Source organism: Gambusia affinis, linkage group LG09 (assembly GCF_019740435.1).
Source record: "Gambusia affinis linkage group LG09, SWU_Gaff_1.0, whole genome shotgun sequence".
Lineage (NCBI taxonomy): Eukaryota > Metazoa > Chordata > Actinopteri > Cyprinodontiformes > Poeciliidae > Gambusia > Gambusia affinis.
This window is the reverse complement of record NC_057876.1, coordinates 28918632-28939190: the sequence shown is the minus strand read 5'-3', so window position 1 is coordinate 28939190 and position 20559 is coordinate 28918632. Positions and strand designations below refer to the sequence as shown.

The window sequence follows — 20559 nt, the reverse complement described above, 5'->3', positions numbered from 1 at the left end:
TCATCCAATGATCAACAGATATTTATAACAAATTACAATAAATATTGGAGAATTTACACTAAATGGTCCAAAAATGGGGACAAAAAGAAAATTTCTCTTCATTTAAAGATGTTTCAGGCAGAGTGAGGAGGAACTGATTCTGGGCCGCAGCGGTCACGCCGAACAGGAAGCTGTTCTTGCAGCTTCCTGTTCAGAAACATGTAAACATCTTGATGTAGGAGAAAACCGCAGCGGTTTGCTGTTTCCATTCCAGAGCGGCAAACATTTAGATTCACTCCAAGCCAAACGCTTCAGACTCTCTTTTATTCCTGGGGTGGAGAACAGCGCCACAGCACACATGACCTCTGACCTCTTCTGCCTCGCTGCTTAAAGTCACGATCCGGGCCGGAGCCGCTCGGTCCGGCGCTGCTGCTGGTCTGAACACCTTCCCTCTTCCCTCCCGCTGTAAATTTCCAGATGACAGAGAAATCTGCTAAACTGAACTGGTTCCCATTGATCTCCAATCAGCAGCAGAGTAAATCTGTTGTATTTACAACCGCTACTTAGCGCGCCGCTCCAGACGCAGTAAAGAAGCGTGGCTGATTGGACGAGAGCCCGACACGAAGCAGGGATGAAGACAGCAGCAGACACACAGAGGGATGAGAAAAACTCATAAAGAAAATGAACTTTGACACAAAACATGGTGCAATAGCACATGTTGATTCAAATATTTGGATTTGATTTGTTTGTGTTAGATAATAAAGCAGAAAATGGTCAGATGAGGGATGTGATGATGAAGGCAGTGGAGAGAAAAACTGGGCTTTTATCCTTCTGCATGAATTTTCTTTGAGTTAAACCAAATCAGCTCCTTAAAGATTCCTTCTGTTTTTGATTTTTGTCACAAATGTTTTAGATAAACTAAAATGCAATAGACAAAATAAATCCTAAATGATTTTCATTGAAAGGAAACATGGAAAGGTTTGTTCTCTCTAAAACTATTAAATGATTGTTCCATTCAACGTTAGTAACAATTGGCAGCAAATCTTTTAAAGCTCTGCTTTACCACATTAGAAAGATTTTTCCAGCCTGTTTAAGGTCACAAAATCTCATCAGAACCAGACTTTGACTAGGACAATGTATAACCTTTAACTATGGTTGGTTATTTTTGAGCCATTTAGAGACGAACCAGCTGGTGAGTTTTGGATCATCATCCTGCTGAAGGTCACAAACTGATGGATCAACCATCTGGAGATCTAAACTCATGGGTTCATCAGATCTAAATTCATGGGTTCATCACATCTAAACTCATGGGTTCATCACATCTAAACTCATGGGTTCATCAGATCTAAACTCATGGGTTCATTACATCTAAACTCATGGGTTCATCACATCTAAATTCATGGGTTCATCAGATCTAAATTCATGGGTTCATTAGATCTAAATTCATGGGTTCATCATATCTAAACTCATGGGTTCATCAGATCTAATTCAGAATTTAAAGAACAATTTGCTTTATTTTCCTGGGTTATCTTTGTATTATGTTACAAATTGTTTGATTATAAACATTCTAGAGCAAAAACAACATTTCCAACAGGACAAATATATATATTTTTCCATATTTTCAGTTTTTCATGAGCCATAATTCATCAAAAAGGAACTGAAATGTAAGTTAGGGCCTGGCTTAATGCGTGGCAGTGATTTATCTGTTTGTATGCAAAAGTCAGATGACTGGCAGAATATGTGAGGGATGAGGAGAGGAGTGAGAAAAGCCACAGCAAAGGTGTGAAGACCTACTGAAATTTTCACAATGACAGTTTCTTTACCTCATTAAATTATTTAAATCTTCCAAAAAGATGAAGACCTCATAGGAGGACACAATTCCCATCTTCTATGAGCTCTGAAGATAAAAAATAAAGAAAGAAATCAGCCCAACCACTGAAAAGGCACAAAAAGCCTCAGGGAAGAAGGAAGCAAAGGAAGAAGAAACTAGTTGACCCAAAGTTGACTCTGGATAAAAAAAATCCAAAAGATAATGTTTGACTGTCAAAAAATGTTATCGTTTCCACACATTGTATATTTCCACAAGTCTTCCAGATGACTGGGATCCCATTTGTTCTGCATAATCAACACAGAGCACAAAGAAAACAAAAGAAACAGGATTTTAAAAAGATGGCGTTCAGTAGGAACATTATGAAAAGAGCAGAACCTTCACGGCGTTTCTCCAACATACCAAGCAACACGTGGGGATTTTCAGCCCCACAACGCTGCAGTGTGTGTAAACACTCCCTGCTACAATGTATTTGTATACTTTCTGATAAAGACATCATAAGCGCGGTCAGCCGGCTCAGATTTCTCCCACTCCTTCCAATTCATCTCCAAAGTTGTGTGTTAACTCGTCCTGGCAGCAGCGATCAAATCCTGTTCCAGTGGAGAGGGGAATGTGTGGGCGATCCCACTTTAGTAAGACATGGCCAGATGAAAGCGCACAAACATGCTGTTGTTCCAGCCAGAGTCCCGATGCAAATAAAGAAATGGATACAAGCACACTATTTAGATTTTGCATCCCAGCGATCAGAATCTGTTGATTTGGTCTTTATGAAAAGACAAAAATAAAATTCATTAACAGAACCAAGAGTAAAAATATCTACATTTTCCTCAGTAAACGACAGGACTCCCTTTAAGGAACAGATCACATTTAGCTTTTTTAAGAAACTCAAATCAACACCTCATTACTGAAGTTATCCTCATCATCCAGATGTATCTGAAATGAGCAGAGAGCCTTTGCACTCACTTAACAAGCCACTCAAAGAGTAATTAGCAGATGGAGCAGCAGCCTGTGGTGTATTTCCTACAAGAACTTCTGATGTAAATTTTAATTACTGACAATTTCTCTCCTATTAGACGTGTTTTCAGTCTGAACAGATTTTGATTGGACTGTGTAGGTCTCTGAGTCCCCATGAGGAGCCTGAAAAAGACTCGTCCTCAGATGTTATGTAACGCAGCGGCGCTCTTTAGCTGGAAGGCTTTTCAGAAAATCCTATTTCTGCTTGTTTCTTGGTCAACTTGGTGATTTGGGAATATCTGCTCTGTCAACTGTGTGTTTCATGTGGGCTGCAAAAGCAACATTTCTGTGGATTTTTCCTTTTATATAAAACTTTGGTTAAAAAAGAGAAGACGCCACAGAAAGCTGTCTTCCTTCAGCTCTTAAATGGATCTGACCTTTATCCTCTCATTAGTGTAATCAGCTGATTTAAATCTGAAGTCACTAAAACATTTTTAATGTGCTGTTTATGCAAACATGCATCCAGACACTCAGCTATTAACTCAGATGCATGTCGGGAACTCTGGAACGTTTCAGCGTTTTGCCAACTTACAACCTCAAACTTTTAGATTTTACTGCAATTTAATCGGAGAGCAACACAAAGTAGTGGATGATTACAAGGTAGAATAAAAATTAAATATGGGTTTCACATTTTAACAATCTGGGAAATGTGCAGTGCCTTTACTTATCTCCTTTATTCTGGTCCCCCAAAATAAAATCCACCTCTGACAATAATGGAATAACAAAAAAACTCAGCCTGTTTTGGATGCAGGAATAAACGGTTCAGATCACAGAATATTCATGTTGCATAATGACCTGGTCAAACTCCAGACTGAAATGTGGCAAAACTTTCATCCAATCAGGTTTGAGTCGTTTTCCTCAAGTGGAAAAAGGAAAAAGATCTTCTGGATATACAACTATATACAACACAAATAAGACTTTTCTGTTTTTTATTCAGAATTTTGTTTAAAAAAATCTCCCTTTTTCATTCTGGTTCAAATTATTATTGGTTTATTCCATAAAGTTATACTAAAGTATATTAAAGATGAAGGCTGTAAAAAACAATGCAGTGAAACTATTTACCAGTCATTTGAAAATAAATATTTTTCAGTATTTCAATAGTTTTTTTGTCTACTTGTGCTGGAAGTTACAATAAACCTTGAGAAACCAATCAGGTCCAGTTCTAGTTCTACCAAAGGAAAACTACCAGCTTCATCTGAAGCATTTAATAACGAATGTTTCTAAATACTGGAGCATAAAGTGAATCTCACCTTGATTGATTAGCGCTGCTTTTCTAACTGCAGCCAACTGGGAGCCATTAGACGCTGTGACCACAGACAGAGTGGGAGCGTCTGCAGCTCCTCTCTCTCTGCAGGTCGGTTTGTTTTTCCAGTCAGCCTGTCAGACTTCACTGCTCTCTGTTGTTTACTGTGGTTCTCATTAAAGCGAGTCCACTCAGCTCAAAGTGAAGACTGCAGCGCGGTGGGAGGACGAACGGCTCAAACCAAGTAACGTTTGTCTTCTAGCTTTTACTTAACAGATTAGCCAAAAAATAAATGAGAAAAACATTTTAAAATCTTCAACTAAACCTTTTCTTCTGCTTTTCCAAATGTGACATTTAATAATTACATAACAAACTGGCCTGACGTATTGCTTTAACTTTGATTTTCTTTCTGCTACTTTGCTTTGAATGTACAGAATAAATGACAGTTAAAGCTGAAAATAAGACAAATCTGCTCTGAGAAATGTTTAGACTTTACACTCATTTTCCATGCCTGCTTAATCCCTGCAGGGTGTTATGATGGTGTCTGACATCAATCAGGTGGAAATTAGAGCATCCTGGTGAAAGAGGCAGAGGGCTGCGTCCAGAGTGACCCTGGACTTTTGGATTTTCTCTGTGACCTGCTGCAGAAACACGCAGACGCAGGTGATGCCACCAATCAGGAAGGCGGAGCACGTCCCGCTGCTCTACCTCCGTAAATCTAACAGGAGTCTGTACATGGCATGCAGCGGCGCCTTAATGAACTCTATTCTCTACCGTGCTGTTTAAAAGCCGATGTGACATTTAATTAACAGCAAAACATTTGGTAAGCACGCATGCCCTTTTCTGGTGCAGCCATGTTTCACAGCCCATTGCTCAGACAGAATCCCAGCGGAGCGGCATGGGATGCGGCGGCGAGCGGCGTGGGACGCGGCGACGACGACGAGCGGCGGCGGACGTGGCACCATCCACACACCCTGCAACCACGGGACGGTCACAATGTCTCACTAATTTGGCCCATACGACAGGAGAGGCAGGAAGCGCTCCAAGCTGGGCTCCATCTGCATCCGCTGCTCCTCCTCATGCATGTTGATACTCGGCCTGTTACTGTCCGTTCTGCTTTCCTTCAAGTGACCAGAAGGACTTGAAAGGTGATGGCAGAGATCATTACATCATCAAACACCCAGTGGCCATTGTTCTCAGCGACTGCCGTGGCGGATTACCACCGCTGGCCTCCACAGAGGAGTGGACAGCGCATGGGGACGAAGAGGAGGAGCAGAAACAGAAAGGAGCAGGAGGAAGAAACCACAGATTCATAACAGGAATTAGAAAATGTTCAGGAAAGGACAGAAATAGGAGGAGACGAAGTTACAATCAGCTGCAGTTTGTCTCAAACTGTTCTATCTGCTGGAATACCTGACATTTCTACATGAGCAGCACAGAGATAGTAAGAGGTCAGAGGTCGAGGACAGGTGATAGATTTCAGGTCTTTCTGTTATCACGGCTGGCGTTCAGGAGAAACGTCTCCGTCTGCTGAATGCAGGAATCGTCTCACATTCAGTTCATGTGAGAACAGAGCCGCCATGTTTCCTCCTTCCTCCTCCGACCTCCATGTGTGATGGATCAGAAAAAGATCCATCAACGTAGAAAGTATTAGTAATTAGATACATAAAGAGCCTTTGGTAAAACGCAGGAATCCCAGCCTTTCCTTTAAACCGGAGCAGCTTGGCCACCAGCTCAGCTCCATGAACAGGTGACAGGTGGGCTGAAACCTGCCTGTTTGCCTCCAGCTCTGTGGATCCAAGTCATGTTTGTAGTTTCTGACTCGTCATCTGGATCCAGACTAGTTGACAATTTGAAGATCAAGCTTCTGCTGACGCCTCCCCATCTGCTGCAGGGTTTCCGACTCTTCCCGTCGCTACCAGAACTCGTTTAGGATCCACGGTGGTGGAAAGTGGTTTCCATCTGCTGCAGCAGAACTTACACCTCAGTGCTGAACAGACACTGTTCAAATTAATTCAGGCAAACTGCCTTATGTTATCAATAAAGTATTAATTTATCTTTTGATTCCTTAATTTCGCAAAACCAAATAAAAGCCATGCGACTCAAAAGGCCTCAAAGTTATTTATTTAAAAGCCTAATTTTACCTAAATTTATAAAAGTTTAATTTGAGAAGAATTACAGAACAATATATTACAATATGATCCTAGAAGGCCACTCAAAACAATTATTCTAAACTTTTTATTTTGTGCAGCATCATTTTCTGACAGAAGTGAATAACGACGCAGGATCAGCGACACCAGCTCTACATATTGATCATTATATTGATTATTACTGTTTTCAGTAGTAGAGGTCAGCAGAAACATGAGCCTTTTGGTTTAGCTGTGACATTTTAAACCAAATGAAGAAAATTTATGATTTACCAACAAAAAACAGAAGAAAAAAGTTAAGAAGCAAATAAAGCTGCAGAAACCTTTAAACTAACCATTCAGCAAACTAACCGTGTTTAACGCTCATTTTGATGCATGACAAACATTAACATAACTTCATAACCTCAAAAAGTTTTTATTGATGTGTTTTTTGGCTTTTCAGGAGAACAGTGAACACTCACAGCATGGAAACATAACATGGTGATCCTCCAGTCCTCTACCAGAAACACAGAACAGATTGTGACATCATCGCAGGAGCGGCGCAGCACTTCCTGTTGGAGCGGCGCAGCACTTCCTGTCGGAGCGCTTCCTGACGGAGCGCTTCCTGTCAGAGCGGCGCAGCACTTCCTGACGGAGCGCTTCCTGACGGAGCGCTTCCTGTCGGAGCGGCGCAGCGCTTCCTGACGGAGCGCTTCCTGACAGAGCGCTTCCTGACGGAGCGCTTCCTGACGGAGCGCTTCCTGACAGAGCGCTTCCTGACAGAGCGCTTCCTGTCAGAGCGCTTCCTGTCGGAGCGCTTCCTGACGGAGCGCTTCCTGACGGAGCGCTTCCTGTCGGAGCGCTTCCTGACGGAGCGCTTCCTGACGGAGCGCTTCCTGACGGAGCGCTTCCTGACGGAGCGCTTCCTGACGGAGCGCTTCCTGACGGAGCGCTTCCTGACGGAGCGAGCGCTTCCTGTCGGAGCGGCGCAGCGCTTCCTGACGGAGCGCTTCCTGACGGAGCGCTTCCTGTCGGAGCGCTTCCTGACGGAGCGCTTGCTGTCGGAGCGCTTCCTGTCGGAGCGCTTCCTGACGGAGCGCTTCCTGACGGAGCGCTTCCTGACGGAGCGCTTGCTGTCGGAGCGCTTCCTGTCGGAGCGCTTCCTGACGGAGCGCTTCCTGACGGAGCGCTTGCTGTCGGAGCGCTTCCTGACGGAGCGCATTGAATCCTCACCTCTGCACTATTCAAACAGGGGCAGCATCACAGCAACACTCTTCAAGCTCACACAGAACCTCGTCTGGCACAAACTCCTCTTCCTCACATCCAGGCTGTGACACATTTTCAAAAAGACATGCAGCATATGAAAACAGGAGCAGAGTGACGGAAAGCAGGTGGAGAAACATATCACTACAAAACCAGAAAAATTACAACCGACTTCTATTTTCAGAGCAGAGCTGCTGAAGCTGGTGTTTACACCTGCATGCAACAATTCAGCACTTCTAGGAACAAAACTTTTACATCTCAGCTGCACTGAGCCTCCTTATTAAGATCAACAGCTTTTTATGTGGAGTGTATTTTACTGCATGATTTATTATGTCGTAGATGGGATTCTGTGGAAAAGCAATAAGTTCCTGGATTTCCTCTAGAAATGTCTGGAGTCTGTATAATAAACCACATTCACAGGAGAAGGAGAACATTAAAGATACTGCAAATCTGTGCATCGTTCAACCAGCGAACCTGCAGAGCAGACAACAAACACGCTTCATGTAAACATGAAGACAAACAGAGCAGGAGACCAAACCGAGTAAAACAAACTGAATGTGACAACAAACAGGTTGGCCAAAGCACGTCAAACAGGGAATCACAGAAAGAAAAGCTCAGGAACAAACAGCCACCAGCCGCAAAACGCACTCCCACTTTTCATAATGCAAATAATGCGCCTCATACAAATTCCACATATACAAACAGGAGGATGAGGGATCAAATAAACAAGTAAATGAAAGAATACATTTAGAACTGGGCAAGGCAGAATGGGGAAAAACTCAAATGAAGGATGAACTGGGGGAAATTGGAAAGCATGAAACGGACGTCAGGATGGATCAGTGGAAACACGGTTTTTAGTTTTTTATGGGAACAGATTCATGTGTTCATGTGGTGAAAAAAACTTCAGTTTTTAACAGTCACAAAAGGAACTGTTACGTAATCAGTGATTACTTGAAAGAAAAAAGTTAGTAATTGTAACTTCTATCAAGCTTATGAATATAAATTCATTGAATTCTGATTTTACTTTGACCACTGAAAGCTTCACATTAAAAAAATGTTTTGATTTTGTTCAAAAAGAAAAACACTGGAAATGAAGCGTTTGGTTCATGGATGCTTCACATGGACCAGCTGCAGCAGCAGACACACAGGAAAACCTTCTGATTTTACAATGTTGTCAAATATTACACTGTTTCTCTAATATGGTCATTTAAGCCAGTAAGTGCTCAAAGCAGCCATGCATGGCCGCCTGGTTTCATAATAATGCTGTAAATTGAATCATCTCTTTCCCTTACAAGCTCTCCATATTTCTGTATTTGTGGACACATTTGTCAGCTGCACCTTGTGCTGCAGACGCCTGTGAAGCAGCCATCAATAAAGCATTCATTGTCACACTCTGTGCCACGTTATTAACGGCCATCTTCATGGTAATCTTTCAAAGACATCACTGATGGGGCCCTCCATAATTCTTTTACAGTCTGGCCCGTGGGATGCATCCTACAGAGAAGAAGACTGAGCTCTCCCACTTCACTTTAAATCTCTTCTTGTGCCCAAGATAAGAGTGGAATTGAGTTATTGAGCAGACAGTTTAAGATATAAGCTCCTGCTAAAGGGCCGCTCAGCACCGTCACAATCAGAAGAGCCTGGATGGGAGTTTTTACCCGTTTGACTGCTGCAGCTCTCTGATTAACCCCACATACTGAGACCAAATAATGCTCTGTGTTACTGGAAAGCTAAAATGAATTCATGATGTTGGATTTCAGCCACGTATTAAACATCTTACTTATTCTCAGATTGCCCACCAGCTGGTACTTAACCATATTAGCTGCTCTGGCTCAGGTATGCAGGTGGCCAATGGATGACGGCAACACTTTATGTTCAAACCTTCGTGACAATTACAGACTGAAGAAAAGGAGCAAGTTTGCTTTAAGGCTAATTAGCATAATCACCACAAAGCTTTTCACTGTTTAACAGGACTTTGCTCCCACTGGTTCCCAGAAACAGCCGACAACCTGACATGAGCTCAGAGCAAAAGACTCAAAGGTAAAAGTGTGAACAAAATCACAAGGCCTGGCTTCAGAATATACACATAATCCTGCACTGGTGAGATCGCACATTATTTCCTGCTGCATCGCTCCAGAGGAACGTCTGAAACAATTAGATCCATATTTACCTGCCATATAAGAAAGATTAAAAAGCTGTAAGATGTTTTTAAAATCATTTTTAAAGCTCAGCTTCAGCTCAATTTATTTTTCTAATATTTTTATGTGTTTTAGTCAAATATATTTTACTGTTTTCTTAATCTTACATCCTAGTTTTACTGGAACCAGTGGATTTCTTACTGCAGCTCTTTGGTGCAAAAGCTATTAGCAATAATAAAACCTTCATTTATTGAACCAACTTTCTATTAAAAGCAGCTAAAAGCAGAATAGAAATCTAAGTTGGAAACTTGCTGGACTGATTAGATGAAAATCAAAGGAAGGTGTGAAAAAAAAGAAACCAGAGTGAATGAATGAATGAATGAGGCATCCGTGATGTCACAGCAGTTTGTTGAAAACCAACCTGCAGTATTCAGGGATGCATTTATTCACTCAGTGAAAATAAAACTAAACAAAATGCTGGAGCCACATGAAGAACCAGGCAGCCATGCCCTGAACGTACAAATGAACTCGTGATAAAAGAGTTTGGATATTTCCTCCACTGGACTGACCAGCAGGTCAGAGTCACCTGCTGTGTGTGGACAGGAATCTGGTATTCATAACTGTGTGACACGTCTGGTGCTGAGAGCTGCAACATCTCAGACTCAGTGATGACAGAAGTCCTCAGAGACACAGAGACGGATAAAAGAAGATGAGAAAGCCTCAGCGCCTTCACTTTAACTTTGAAAAGTCTGAAGGGGAAGTTAAAGCAAAAGCATCAAACATAAGCAAAGGAGCTTTTACATATCACCATACACTAAAGTTATTGCTTTATCATAATCATAGCAATAAAAGCACCATTCTTAAAAGTCTGACTGACTACACAGGCAAAAGAAAAGTGAGACCAAACCAGACCGTCTTTCCCAGCAGATTGTTTTCACTAGAGAGATAAAAGCTGCTTTTATAAAACAAGAGACTGAGGTACAAACAATATTTTTCTGAAAAATTAAGGACTGAGATAGAAAAAGTTTTCAAGTCAGAGAAAAAATCTAATTAAACGATTCGAAAAACCACTGAAAGTAAATTATAGAGGCAGAGCAGGTTTATCTATGAGAGCCAAAAGGTTTTACAGGCTATCAAAGACAGAAAAGAAAGAAAAACAAAGAGCTCAATGTGCTGAACTGTATAAAAGAAAAAAATATTAAATTAATTAAAAAATGCACATCTAAATCCTCATTTCAGAGAAAGTTTAATTTTAATCCCAGTTTCCAAACAGGAGAAACGGACTGAGGTTTTAAAGTTCAGTGTGTCTCTGCTGAACATCCCAACGAGGCCGAGTTCAGGACGCAGAGAGGAACTGTGTGGAAAACACCAGCATGCAGCATGCAGCCTGCAGCCTGCAGCCTGCAGCCTGCCTGCAGAGGGCGCTGTGAAATATTCTGCTGTCACATCGGCTGTCAAATCGTTTTCCACAGATGCTGCTGCAGGTCTAATAACGCCATATCAGAAGTTCATTTCCACTCAGTTGGTTCTTTATCTTGATGTCCAGCTGAATAATAATGTTAGATTTAAACTGATTTAAAGTCCAGTTTAAATCAGCATCAACATGACTAATTGTTCAGTGGAGCCAGAAGAAAACAGCCTCTGGTAATCGTCTCAAGGCCGACGATTAACCAAACTAAAGTAACACATTTAAAATGTATAACTTGATGTATAAATCTCAACAAATATTCTTCTGTTTTAATAAATTCATCTGTAAACTATCATTAATTTGATTTATTTATTTTGATTTATTTAAATGAAGCATTCATGCCTCAGCAGAAAAATAAAATCAACTTTGTTATTTGGCAACTTTGTAAAAATACATTTATGAATTTTATAAAATTCCTAAATTTTGAACCAGTTTAGTAATGAGTTGCTATAGTTACCTTGAATGAACTTGAGTCTGAACACGGTCAAAGTTATGTAAATGACTCAGTAAGATGTTTCTCTGGACGTTCAGTCTGTGTGTTTCTGCCAGAGTCTGAAATGAAACGGATCATAAAACATGTGAGCAGAAAAACCCATGAAACGCTTTTTGTCCAAAGTTACTGTGAACGATTGACTGAGCTGTCCAAGGTCCTGAAACGGTGCAGCACAAAGAGAAGCTGCCGTGCTGCCGAGTCCTTTTTTCTGCTGCTGCTTTGCTACATTAGTCAGAACAGACAACTCCGCTGGCACATCAGCGCTCTGCGATCGTCCTCACCCTCTTGTTTGTCTGCCACATCCTACTCACTATATCAGTCAAACGGCTGTGACGAGAGCAGAAAGCTTTGCAATATTCACAAATCCCCAGGCCTTTCTAATTGCATGCTAGCGACGCTCTGAGCATTTCCTGACTGAACCGTGTCTTACATTTCTGTCAGTCTAGCACACCAAATTTTTGATCAAGACCATTCCCAATGTTCTGTTGAATGTCAGTGAAAAATTTGTATCATTGCGATGACATTTCAATAATGTATTATTATCTTGTCAAGGCATGTATTACAGGGATGCTCAGGATGGAAGTGGAGAGGAAACGGTTAGTGAAGGAAGGAAACGGCGCTTTGATAAACCCCGCAGTGTCGGAGGAAAACCACTAAACCTGAAGAGCTCAATAAGAAGCAGTAAATGTGCTCAATGTGCTTCTTATTATTGACCTCTGTGAAGCTCAGGTACCTTCTATATACTCGCCCACCGGCTGTTAACATTACATAAGGGGAGGGAGGTATATAGTGAAATGTCTTGCAGCAACACTGTGCTCACAAAGCCTCCTGTCACACATCCAGAGTACATGCGGCTCGGCGCAGTCGCACGGCTCCTCCCTGGATTATTGAAGAGGGTTTCTGCAGATCCTGCATGCTGAGGGCCGACGAGAAACAACAAGAAACTTTTATCACATCCAGGACTGAAAACTCAAACCAGTTCTGGTTTCTTTTAGGGTTGTGGTGACAATTATAACACCTACATTGTTTATGGATCTCTTTATCCACGATAAAAATACATATAGAAATGTAAAGTATTGAAATGAGCCACATGGCTCCCCACTCAGGGCATCATTTTGTCTGGGGGTGACATTTTCAGATGAGGAAAAATCACATTTAACAGCTTCTTATTGGATTGTTTTAAAAAGATGTTTATATAAAATGCTTAAAGTCATCAATCCTGAACTCAATCTATATTAAAAACATGTTTTTTATCTTACTAAATAGAATTAGTATATGACAATATCTCGGTAAACCTTGCTGTCATTCAGATTTATGCTCTAACTTGATATGTCCATTATTGGTCGGTACTCGGGTTGCCCCGCCGCTCCCATTTTTTTTCTTCTTCCTTTTTTTTTCTTTCTTTCTCTCTTGTCTAAACTTAGAAAATAGAGGAAGCATGCAACAATGTGAATGTATTCGGCGCAATTATATAATTGTATTGTAATGTGCCTTCTCAATAAAAATTGTTAATAACGACAATATCTCCATGCCTTTTTTAGATATTAGGACCACCTTGCAGTAAAAGAAACATGAAACATAATATTTATAAAGTACCAGCCACTGCTTCTAGCTACAAACTAAATTCATAAAAGAAGAAAACACAAACCCAGTTGTCCTTTGTATTTCTGACAAAAACAATTAAAACTAAATAAATCTCAACTAGCTTATGTTTTATTACTGGACAGGAAACCAAGCCAAACAGATGTCTACTTCCTCTAGATTAACTTCCTCCTTAATCGCCTCTGCTCTGCAGAAAGAATCAGCCATGCAACCGCAGATCATGTGATGAAACATAAAGTATCATGATTCATTGGTTCTGCTGCTGCTCCAGTCCAAGTTGGCACTCCATGTGTCAAATTAATCCACTTCTATTTCCAGTGCTGGTGTTTTTGCCCAAGGCAACACGAATAAAAATACATTTTTATTCTATTTCAGTGTTTATGTAATGAAATATAAATTAAAATCAGGAGAATTTTCTGAGAAAAGAAGGAATGTTTAAACCATGTTCAGACACACTCATGCATTATCAGAGCAACGTCCAGATAATCAAATAATGAAACACATTTCCAGGTTTGGGAATTCAATATTCAACTTGTGCAAAATAAAAGTGTAATTTATATCTTGTTACCATTCAGTGTGATGGATGTGAAGACTGAGGCGGAGGTCAGAGAGACGCTGTGGTGGTGTTGGTTTGGCGGTATGGAAACTATTCTCCACAGTCATATGAACAGAAGCCCTCTGTAACCTCACAGCAATCGTTTTTACAGCCCTGCCTTAATTAAAATGTCACATCCACTGTAGCGATGTACAGCAGAGATCTCTGCAAATTAAAAGAGAATTAGGCTGGCAGATGTGGCCCTAATGGCCTAATCATCACTTTACATTTTTCCTGGTAAAGAGTTACCGCAGAGGAATATTTTTTTAAATATCACATCCATGATTAGAGCAAAAGGGATAAGAAAATAAAAACTTACACTTTAAAGACGCATGAAGCATTTCTGTTCAACCACAAACAGCAGATCAGAAAAGGTTGATAGTAGGAAGTTAATTTACTTTCTACTGAGAGGTCATCATCATAATTCCAACCAAACTGTTAAATTATTAAAGGTCAAAAACTGAAGAAAGGCATCAGCAGTAAAAGTATCTTAAAGTCAGATCAGTTGATCTGAACCAGCTGTTCATTTCTGTGGTTCTTAAAACACCTTTAACCATTTAGTTCATGGTAGCATGCAGCACTCTGCCAGGTAAAGGCTCCATGTTCATGACGGATTCTGCTTCCATCACGAATCACCTTTTTACAACGACTAACAGAAAGACACAGGAGGGAAATGCCACAATGGTAGGAAGCAACATTTCGAGCAGAAAGTTGCCTGAAGCGTTGCGTTGACTCACCTTCCCGTTCTTTACATGGCGCCATGTAAATAAAGGTCACGACCTCTGACATTTATGTGATTTACAGTAAAAGATCAGAACACAACATCACACAGGACGACTTCCACCAGCAGCTTTTACTCTTTTTACATTTTCCTCATGCTAGAAATGAAATCTGGTTCGATTTGTAATCAATACTCAATAATTATTAACCTAAAATAAGTAATGTAACAAAATATTTTCACTGGAAACAAAACAAAAACAGGTTTTGTGTTTTTGCAGTGATTTAGAACAGTAATTCAGCTCTGCTACTGTAATAAAAACATGATGTCAAACTAATTCATATCACATATTTCTACCACAGGCCTTGTGAAACTAATCCCTGTTTTATACAGAATCCAGGCTGAAATCTCACTGAGGATGAGAAACAATGTGGGGCTCCACATCCAGTCTGATGGTTTTGCAAAACAGAATTGATTTTTCTCATATTTTTATATGCTTTGGTTAAAAATTGTTTAAAATTCAGTTTTGCTTCTGCTTTAACATGCATGATTCCACCAGATAAAATCGCAACAAGACACATCAAACTTTGTTGGAATGTAAAAAGCTGAGGGGTGTAAATACTTTTTAACACCAGAATGAAGCTGAAGAAATGATACAATCTTCCTGAACCCGATCCGAACAGCAAACAGAACCGGAGCTGGACGCCGGCCCAGCCATCAAACCGGTCCAAACCGAGCTCATAATGAGACACGAAAGGTTTATTTTCATACTTTCCCCATAATATATAATAATCTGCAGAACATCTAATTAAAATAAATGTCGTTCTGTCAATCATGGAAGTGAAGCCAAATATATTTACAGCTACTTGCATACAGTGGATGTTTCAGCTGAACATTAAATACGATGCAGAATAATAAAGAAAAAATTCACATAATATTCATACATTCATACATACTCTGGATCCATTCTGGATTCATCCCAAATACAACTTTAAACACGTTTTGATTCTATTTCAGTGTTTATGCAATGAGATATAAATTAAAAACATGCATTCATCATAGAAGCTTTTACATTTTTAAACTTTAAGATGAAGTTTCTGACTCAAACTCTGCCTCCTTCCTCTGGTCGTTTCCAGACTTCCTGGCTGAGATTCCCAGGTTGTCCTGTCATCTGCTCCACCTGCAGAGTGTTTGTCTGTCCCTCCACTGCTGCAACCATTTCCCCTCAAAGTGTAATGCTGAGAATGAATGTAGAGAGACCAAATTAAAGGACCCAATTTGAAGCAGCACCACTTCACTGATAAGCTGTACCAGTGATCTGTGAGAGCACTCAGGGTCTGCTACATTATGACAATACACAGGAATAAAGCGGATGAAAGAGAATAGTCTGGCAGGAGCAGAAATCAGATGGGCAGAGGGAGAGGAAAAACAATCTAAAGTCTAATTGTGTTATGCCTGAAGGCAGCGAGGGAGCAGAGACACATTTTCTTTCTACACGTTGTTCAGCACACTCCCTTCCTCACCATGATCGCTTTCATTTCCAGCCTGCTCCATTTTTTGTGTTTTTTTTCTCACTGTTGATGCATTTATTGAAAAAAGGGCATGGAAAGCAAATGGTGGAAAACATGGCTGGAGTTATGGGTTCTGAGCAGAACCACAAAGCTGTGGCATTCAGTGTGTGTGTGTGTGTGTGTGTGTGATGCATGTTGTCATTGTGTCTCATCTTTGTCCTTGGGGAAGAAAATAACATTTTATAGCTTTAAAGCAACATGGAAGCTGAACAAAGTCGTATGCAGACGGAGACTCATTCAATACATTAGAATAAAAACTCAGACAGGTTGAAACCCACATTTTGTTTTAAAGAGTCGTTTCATATTATATCAGGAATATCAGAACCACCAGTGTCACTTTTATTAGGACACTGTCACACTGAACAGAAATAAAGGCTGGAAAACATCAGAATCTGTATTAATATCCTGGTATTGGTGAAGACAGTCCAATAAACACTTTAATATCTCAAACACAAAGGATTCCCTAACATGGATTAATACACAAAGTCATACCTTTAAACAAAACCTTCTGATCAAATTAATGAAGTTTTTAAATCTTCCCACCACTAATTACTATAAAGCTTTATAAGAATTAACAATTGTGGCGTAATAAATTTAAAAAATCTAGTGTTGATTTCTGGATAAGGAATATATTCTTTTATCTGCTGGGTTTCCTAAAGCGAGGTGCAGAAGGAGCTCTGAGCAAAAGTGCATTTAAAGAAACGGTTTTAAGTCTGATTTTTACTTACATAAACAGCATTTATTCCTGCTTTTAACTTCACTTTAATATGAAACATTAACTACTTGAACTAAAGTTCTGCAGGGTTCAGAAGTTTGAGATGAAAGAAAAACAGTTCATAAAATCAAATTTCACTCTCACATACCTCCTGGTCTTTGTAACGTCCGATGTTCCAACAATGTTACAGGATGAAGAAAATCCCCAGAGTGACTCTATTCACAGGTCACTTACTCCCAGGCCTGAAAGAAATCGAGAGAAAAAGAAATCAGAGAAGACATAGAGAGTGAGCTCACAGCTTTAACTGACTCAGCCAGCAGAAGCCCAGCCATCCAGGATAAACATCCTTGAAGAAATGTCAGTCCAGGAAAGCGCATTAGCTAACCCACACCAGGGCAGAAGAAACTCTGGTTGACATATGCACAGTATCTTTCTCTTTGCCTGGTCAACTTGATCATTTCCCCGGCTAAACAGCTGCAGCTGAACGGCTCATTACTCCATCATCCAGCTGCAGAGGACGAGCGACAGGACGGGATGTAAGTGTGCCGTCCCCTCCGCCAGCGGCCGCGTTTTAGACTCATGCTGCTTGAAAGCAGTTTAAGGTAAGGCGCTAAAGGCTAGCAGGAATTTGCTGACTGGAGTTTAGCCAGCCTGCTGTAATGAAAAGAGAAAGCGTCTTTCTTCTTCAGGCTTCTGCTGGTCATGTGAAAACATCGGACCCGACCGGCGCTAATTTACCCACAGCAGCTCCGTCCGTTAACACATCAGTAACCGGCTATGTGGAAAATATTCTTGCTGATTTTTCCATTTGCAGCGTGAAGTCAGGTAAAACCAGCTCAGCCGGGAGGAAAAGATGATTTTCTTATAAAAACATTGCTGAGCTGAGGATACAATCACGTCAAAGCTTTCACCTCATCATTTAATAAATCATATAACCTTCAGCTGCATCACTTCACTATCAGCTCCTCACATCATCATTCTGCCTCACGCTGCTGCTTCAGCTCCATGGCTTTTCCAGATATCTGATTTCTTACCACTTCAGACTTTGACTAGGCCATTCTGCTGTAGATTTGCTGCAGGGTTTAGTGGCTGATCCAGTTCTGACCAACAGATGCTTCATGTTTGACTCTGAAATGCGTCAGACGAGCTAAAGAGCAGCTGAGAAACAATCCCAAACCACCCGCCCGCCACCACCGTGCTCACTGCAAGGTGAGGTGTCTGTTTTCCTCCTGTTTATGACCAAAACTTTCAATCATTCAGATGTCGCTCTGACATCTTTGTTTTCCTGGGAATCTCTAAAAACAAGCTGAACTTGTTAGGTCTTTCACAAACCTCACCACTAAACATGTTAGGAGCGCCACCTACAGGGGGAACTGGAGCTGTTGGGTCGTTGTTACGACCCGTCTAGGGGTGGCCAGATCGTAACATGAAGGATCCATCCTCTTCAGATCCCAAGCAGCCGACACACAGGTGGACATTTTATAATGTTATTTATTTAAAAAAGATGTATTTTTGATTGAGATGGAGCATTTGGCTTCAGAGTGAGCAAACAAAAGGAAACTATCTGAATTATAACCAAAACTTTCCTAATTGAAAGTAAACAAACCAAATGACAAAACTAAGCAAACATAAACGCAGCTCAAACTCCAGGACTTTTACCAGGTGTTACAGACGATGTGGCCGGTTGGGATGAGCTGAGGATGGATGGTCCAACTGGACGTCTACATCGTCGTCTAGGAACCAATCAGAGACAGGCACCTGCACATATTTAGATAATTAAGTTAACGACGTCAGTCGTAACAGTCGGTCTTCTGGGAATCTGTTCCAGAGGAGATCTGTGTTTTCTAATAACAGTTGATCTTTTTATATAATCTTAATCATTCCAAAGTGACGATCTGAACCTTCCCAGACTGACGGACTTCATCGGCTCCAGAACCGCAAACCTTCAAATGTTTTTCCAGCTGATTTCACTTCATCAACGTTTAACAGGCCGAACCTGAATGCTGCCTTCCTTTAAGCCCAGTGGAACCAGAACTTTATCATTTCCTCTGACTATGTTGGTCAGGAGACGTAACAGAAATATTTCCAGAGTTATCATGCTGCTGGTCATGCAGTGGCAGCCATGATGGCTGTAAGTAAAGCAACATCAGCACAGATCTGCTGTTTGTCTAGTGGCATAATTTACAGATCCCAAAACACAGAAGGCCTTCTGGGAAAACCACAGCTAGTTCTGCACTCAGTGCATGGCAGGTCAGAGAGGAGCATGGTGGTTTCCTGAGAGCAACACAAAGGAAGGAAAAATCGACTGAAATCAGCCGAGGAGACAGCCAACAGGACACAGGCGTTAAGCAACAAGCTCCAACCATACATCAATTTTCCATAGCAGCTTAATCCTGTTCTGGTTGCAGGGGTTGTACCTGAAAGGGATTAAAGTGGTAAAGGCAGGGAACACCCTGAACCGCTCTGCTGTCCACCACAGATTAACCCAACAAGCCTGTCTCTGGACGTCTGGAGGAAACTGGAGATTCTGAGAAACTCTGTCATGCACAGTGGGATCATGTTAACCCCACACAGAAACGCTGCGGTTACTGCGGCACTACCGCTGCCCTGTGCCTCCAAACCAGCAAAAACTGTAAAACTACGCTGCAAAAAACAACAAATCACAACAGTTAATAAAACCTTTAACTCAAACAATCATCTTAATGTGTATGCTAAATACGAAAGTAGCATTGCTGTAAAAAACATTGACACTATAACATTTATTTGCCTTTGACATTTTTCTTATTTTTCTCCCAAGAATGTGTAACGGAGAAAGTCTAGACAGAATCCTATTGAAGCTGAACCCTTTTGGGTTTCCTAATAATTACTCTCACTGAACCAAACTAGACATATTTAAAGAGGTCGCAGCAAGTCACTTCTGGATCATTTTCACAAACACAGAAACTCCCATGGTGCTAGTTAGCAGCGCCACATCAGCAGAGGTGAGGACAGTGGCTCACCTTCTCCTCCGACTTAAAAGTGCTGCTATTTCCATCCCACCCGGCCAACAGGCTAATCCACTGCTGGAGGATTTGTGAGCCGCAGCGCAAAGTAATTGTGCTGCAGCAAAATGAGTGTGGCCTAATTGGAGCAAAGACTTAATGAGGGACCCATGAGGATTATCATGTGTGGCTCAGAAAAGGCCCAGGTAAAGGAAGACCCGGTCAAAACGATCAGGCCGGATCAATCCAAACCAAAGAGACACAAAACAGCCGCAACTCTGGAAACATGCAAATTTCTGTTGTAATTTACATTCAGACTGGAGATAAGTCAGTTAATATAAATATTACTGAGGATTCAGCTGCAGGTGCAGCAGCATCCTGATGCAGCCAGGAGGAAAATAATTATTTTCTCTGTGTAAACAGACACACATCCTTTCAATATTAACTTTTATTATATTATATTTTAGTCGTGTATATATGGACAACAGATGAATTGTTATCCTTCTGGAAAGCAGTTTGCAGAAACTATTTTAATTAAAAGAGACTAACTGCACTGTAAGGAACACAATGGTGACATTTAATTTACTGAGATTATTAGTCTTTTTATAAATATTCTGGCCTCTTATTGTTTTTTCTTTCTTCAAGCAGAGTAAAATATTTAATAAAAAACAAACTTAATATTCTCTTAAATACTTTGTAAAGTGAGATTAGTGAACTGCAGCTCAAATAGATCAAAGTTTCTGATTTTTCAGTTTCACCATATTTGATTTTATACGTTCTAAATGTCAAATGAATTATAATATCGGAGATTCTCATCCAGTGGAT

General features: G+C 40.8%; 1 protein-coding gene across 13 annotated transcripts in view; it reads right to left on the bottom strand.

Moving 5' to 3' along the window:
• Nucleotides 1-20559, bottom strand: part of lingo2 (leucine rich repeat and Ig domain containing 2) — a 193314-nt gene that overhangs the window by 105636 nt on the left and 67119 nt on the right. For 9 of the 13 annotated variants that reach the window (XR_006371640.1, XR_006371641.1, XR_006371639.1 and 6 more), the window contains one exon: nucleotides 16902-16995. The gene's annotated coding sequence lies outside the window, so the exon portion shown is untranslated. Of the gene's footprint in view, nucleotides 1-11516; nucleotides 11612-16901; nucleotides 16996-18412; nucleotides 18512-20559 lie in introns of all 13 variants that reach the window. The other 4 variants (XM_044126815.1, XM_044126812.1, XM_044126814.1 and 1 more) reach the window with 2 other exon arrangements.